The 5910-nt window shown below is 43.8% G+C and overlaps 1 pseudogene; it reads left to right on the plus strand.

Annotated features, from left to right (window-relative positions):
• Positions 1-1266: 1266 nt before the first annotated feature.
• On the plus strand, positions 1267-2223 carry LOC147000369 (glyceraldehyde-3-phosphate dehydrogenase pseudogene; annotated as a pseudogene).
• The last annotated feature ends 3687 nt before the right edge of the window (positions 2224-5910 follow it).

Raw genomic sequence — 5910 nt, forward strand, 5'->3', positions numbered from 1 at the left:
TTCATTTTCTTTTGTGCGTTTGTCAGGGTGTAGGAGTAGCAAGCATACTATGAGGCATGTGTTGAGTCAGAAGACACTTAGTGGAAGTTTATTCTCCTCCACCATGTGGGTCCCCAGAGACTGAACTTCAGTCCCTGGTGAGTGCTTTTACCCACTGAACTGTCTCAGTGGCCCAAGAAGATTAAATTTTATTATAGGCATTGTCAAAGTTTGGCTCGTGTGTTAAAGGTCACCAGAGTGTCACTCTTGGCTGTGGATATTTAGGAACTGAATCCTTATAAAAAGTTCCTAGGCTACTGGGAGACTTCCTAGAGGGAGATTGTGGGACCTCAGGCACCCTCCTTTGACTTTCTGGCCATGGGCTAAGCAGTTTTTGCTCTTCTGTGCACTCTTTCTGTGATGGGTTCACCTAAAGCAGCAGGACCAACTGCTCACAGATGATGTCTAAATCTGTGATGCAATTCTTTATGAGTTAACCATCTTAAGTATAGATATGTATATAGGAAAAGTAATTGTTTAGTAGGGGTTGGTAGTACCTGCAGTTTTTGGCATCAATTGAAGGTCTTAGAACATATGTTCCATAGATAAAGAGAATTGCTGTATGTTATAAATATTGTATAACTATAGATATTATCATTTGTATAAGAAAACCACTTATTTATCCATTAACAGCTAATGAATACTTTTTACTATCTTAGTGCTCTTCTCAATGTCCCTACATATGTCCCATGGTCCACATGCATGTACTAAACCATATGAGGGAATATCTTCAACTATGTTATATTAAGGTGTCTTCTATGCCAACTTTTTAAACTGTAGGTCCCAACCTTGTACAACTGAATCTGGGGTTCAGAATTAATTTGGCATCCATGAAAGACTCTGAACATGCAATGGCTAAAAATTAATTTCCAATCAGGTGTGTGATGTCTCTGAAGGGTTTGTGGAAGAGCTCATGTGTGTGGTATCACATGGCTTTACTCCAGCTTTTGTATGTGACAGAACGGACATAAAATGGAAACTTCTGGTTTCTTTGGAAAGTCAGTTATGTCAAATGATGTTTTTGCTAAAGCAAGCATGTGAAAGAATGTTTTCCTGAAGCAGACACAGCTGAAAGGATGTTTTGCTGTAGCAGACACATGAAAGGATGTGTGACAGACTCGACAGCTCTCTCCTCCTCCATGTTCCAGAGACAACCACAACTTCCTGTGCAGTGCCAGTCTCATCCCATCGACACTATGGTGAAAGTCAGAGTGAATGGATTTTGCCATGGTTACCAGGGCTTCCTTCTGCTCTCCATCTGTCAAAGTGAAGATTGTTACCATCAGTGACCCCTTTCATTGGCCTCAACTACATGGTCTACATGTTCCAGTATGAATGCTACCAATGGCAAGTTCAACAACACAGTCAAGGTTGAGAATGGGAAGCTTGTCATCAGTGGGAAGGCCATCACCATCTTCTGGGAGCAAGATCCTGCTAGCATCAAATGGGGAGATGCTAGTGCTAAATATGTTGTGGAATCTACTGGAGTCTTCAGCATCATGAAGAAGGCTGGGGGACACTTGAATAGTGGGACTAAAAGGGTCATTATATTCTTCCCTTCTGCTGATGCCCCCATGTTTGTGACAGTGTGAACCATGAGAAATATGACAACTCCCTCAGCAATGCAACCTGAACCACCAACTGCTTACCCTGCCCCCCCCCACCATGGTCCATGCCATTACTGCCACTCAGAAGACTGTGGGTGGCCCCTCTGGAAAGCTATGGTGTGATGGCTGTGTGGTTGCCCAGAACATCATCCCTTCATCTACTGGTGCTGCCAAGGCTGTGGGCAAGGTCAACCCAGAGCTGAACAGGAAGTTCATTGGCTTAGCCTTCTGTGTTCCTACCCCCAATGTATCTATTGTGGATCTTACATGCCACCAAAAGAGCCCTGCCAAGTATGATGACATCAAGGAGGTGTTGAAACAGGCATCTGAGGGTCCACTAAAGGGCATCCTGGGCTACACTGAGGACCAGATTTTCTCATGTGACTTCAACAATAACTCCCACTCTTCCACCTTTGGTGCTGGGGCTGACATTGATTTCAATGACAACTTTGTAAAGCCCATTTCCTGGTATGACAATAAATATGGCTGCAATAACAGGGTGATAGACCTCATGGCCTCCAAGGACATGCACCCCAGCAAGGACACTGAGAGCAAGAGAATGGCCTTCAGTTGCTGAGGAGTCCCTGTTCCAACTCAGCCCTGAACACTAACATCTCCCTCACAGTTTCCATCCCAGAGCAGTGTAGGGAGTCCTCCTCTCTTGAATACCATCAATAAAGTTTGCTGTACCCCCATCTCCAGACATGACCCCTCAGACAGTGGGAGCTCAAGCAGTGGCTCACTTTGCTCTGCCTTGCTATTCTTTCTTGACAGCACACATGCATTGGTTTGTCTTACACTGCTTTCTTGAGCTTCACTTGCAGTGTCATCCTAGAGAGAGCCTCACCAAAGAACTTCCTGTGGCTGCTTCTTGCTGCTTCCATGGACTTGGGCTAGCTGGCAAACCTTGCAGTTTCTCTTGGAATGAATTGCAGTTGCTGATTCATGTGTGATGTCTGCCAAGTAGACTGGACTGAAGCTGCTGATTCCTCTGTGGTGTCTGCCGAGAAGGCTGGTCTGCAGCTGCTGTAGCAAACTAGCTACAGTTTGCTAGTGGACTGGACTGAGAGCCACAGGGATTGGGTTGGGCAAGTTTCTGTGGAGGAGGATTTTGAGTCCTTTAGATGCATGTTGAGGAGAGGTACATCTCGTTTGTAGCTCTTTGATGATTGTCCACACCGACTTCCAGAGTGGCGGAGACAGTTTGTAATTCCACCAATAGTGACTGAGGGGTCCCACCTCTTTACAGTCACTTGCTGTCATTTGCTTTGTTAATCTTAGCTGCCCTGAGTAGAGTGGGATGAAGCATCTCAGAGTTGGTTTAATTTGCATTTCCCCAGCTGCTAAGGATGATGACTACAAGGCCTTTCGAGAGATTTCTTAGACACTTTTATGAGAGCCCACTTGTCACTTGCTGGCCTTGGTTAGTTTGTAAGCCAGTCCCAATGAAATGTTGTCCTTTATGAGTTTGTCCCTAAGACAGTGTGTATACTTGTGTCACCTGACACCAGTTCTCAGTCTTGTGTTCATTTTCTGTGCTGAGACTCTTCCCTGCAGTGTCTGAATGTGCTGCGGCAGGTCCACTGCTTACCTGCCACGGCGAGCCACCAACTTTTCAGAGTTTTTACGATGTCTTCCCAGAAGGTACTGGATACTCTAGACTCTTTTTTTTTTTTTAATTTATTTTTTATTAGGTATTTTCCTCATTTACATTTTCAATGCTATCCCAAAAGTCCCCCATACCCACCCACTCCCCCTTTTTGGCCCTGGGGTTCCCCTGTACTGGGGCATATAAAGTTTGCAAGTCCAATGGGCCTCTCTTTGCAGTGATGGCCGACTAGGCCATCTTTTGATACATATGCAGCTAGAGACAAGAGCTCCAGGGTACTGGTTAGTTCATATTGTTGTTCCACCTATAGGGTTGCAGTTCCCTTTAGCTCCTTGGGTAATTTCTCTAGCTCCTCCATTGGGGGCCCTGTGATCCATCCAATAGCTGACTGTGAGCATCCACTTCTGTGTTTGCTAGGCCCCGGCATAGTCTCACAAGAGACAACTATATCTGGGTCCTTTCAGGAAAATATTGCTAGTGTATGCAATGGTGTCAGCATTTGGAAGCTGATTATGGGATGGATCCCTGCATATGGCAATCACTAGATGGTCCATCCTTTCGTCACAGCTCCAAATTTTGTCTCTGTAACTCCTTCCATGGGTGTTTTGTTCCCATTTCTAAGAAGGGGCAAAGTGTCCACACTTTGGTCTTCGTTCTTCTTGAATTTCATGTGTTTAGCAAATTGTATCTTATATCTTGGGTATCCTAAGTTTCTGGGCTAATATCCACTTATCGGTGATTACATATTGTGTGAGTTCCTTTGTGATTGGGTTACCTCACTCAGGATGATGCCCTCCAGGTCCATCCATTTGTCTAGGAATTTTATAAATTCATTTTTTTAATAGCTGAGTATTACTCCATTGTGTAAATGTACCACATTTTCTGTATCCATTCCTCTGTTGAGGGGCATCTGGGTTCTTTCCAGCTTCTGGCTATTATAAATAAGGCTGCTATGAACATAGTGGAGCATGTGTCCTTCTTACTGGTTGGAACATCTTCTGGATATATGCCCAGGAGAGGTATTGCGGGATCCTCTGGTAGCACTATGTCCAATTTTCTGAGGAACCGCCAGACTGATTTCCAGAGTGGTTGTACAAGCTTGCAATCCCACCAACTATGGAGGAGTGTTCCTCTTTCTCCACATCCTCGCCAGCATCTGCTGTCACCTGAATTTTTGATCTTAGCCATTCTGACTGTAGTGAAGTGGAATCTCAGGGTTGTTTTGATTTGCATTTCCCTGATGATTAAGGATGTTGAACATTTTTTTCAGGTGCTTCTCAGCCATTCGGTATTCCTCAGGTGAGAATTCTTTGTTCAGTTCTGAGCCCCATTTTTTAACGGGGTTATTTGATTTTCTGAAGTCCACCTTCTTGAGTTCTTTATATATATTGGATATTAGTCCCCTGTCCAATTTGGGATAGGTAAAGATCCTTTCCCAATCTGTTGGTGGCCTTTTTTTCTTATTGATGGTGTCTTTTGCCTTGCAGAAGCTTTGCAATTTTATGAGGTCCCATTTATCGATTCTCGATCTTACAGCACAAGCCATTGCTGTTCTATTCAGGAATTTTCCCCCTGTACCCATATCTTTGAGGCTTTTCCCTACTTTCTCCTCTATAAGTTTCAGTGTCTCTGGTTTTATGTGGAGTTCCTTAATCCACTTAGATTTGACTTTACTACAAGGAGATAGAAATGGATCAATTTGCATTTTTCTACATGATAACTGCCAGTTGTGCCAGCACCATTTGTTGAAAATGCTGTCTTTTTTCCACTGGATGGTTTTAGCTCCCTTGTCAAAGATCAAGTGACCATAGGTGTGTGGGTTCATTTCTGGGTCTTCAATTCTATTCCATTGGTCTACTTGTCTTTTGCTATACCAATACCATGCAGTTTTTATCACAATTGCTCTGTAGTACAGCTTTAGGTCCAGCATGGTGATTCCACCAGAGGTTCTTTTATCCTTGAGAAGAGTTTTTGCTATCCTAGGTTTTTTGTTATTCCAGATGAATCTGCTGATTGCCCTTTCTAATTCGTTGAAGAATTGAGTTGGAATTTTGATGGGGATTGCATTGAATCTGTAGATTGCTTTTGGACTCTAGACTCTTAATAACAAGCTTTTCTTTCAACTTTTCTTCCCCTAGATGTGATTCATGGCTTCAGATCCACAGAATTTTTATTTATATGTATTTACTTAAAAGAATTAAATGTAGGAGCTTGGCACGGTATTTGGGAACGTCAACAGTGATAAGGACTTTAGCATGTGCCATGATGCCACCTGACCCAGGCAGTCCTTTACCATGATGCTTTTCCCAGGTGATGCAAGCTCATAGCAAGTTGGCAATTAAAATGCTCCATTTTAAGCCGCTTCCCCACAATCACAGAACCAGAGTACCGTTGAACAAAAAGCCTGAGTTTTTGTCCATATTGGAACTTCCCCAATGCTCCTCTCCTCATCAGTGGGCCAGACTCAACAAACACGACTCCCTAGAGCATCATCCCACCACTCAGTGGGCTGCCTGCTCAACAGAGACTGCCACTGCACAAGAGGCAATTAGTCATGCTAACAAGACCCTTGTGGCCTCCGGTATACAAGGAGAGAGGAGGTTTTGGGTTTGTGCTTTCCCCAGATTGACCCTTTGTCAACTGTTGTTAGAGGAC

This window comes from Mus caroli, unplaced genomic scaffold, assembly GCF_978045245.1.
Source record: "Mus caroli unplaced genomic scaffold, Mus_caroli_1 scaffold_18, whole genome shotgun sequence".
NCBI lineage: Eukaryota > Metazoa > Chordata > Mammalia > Rodentia > Muridae > Mus > Mus caroli.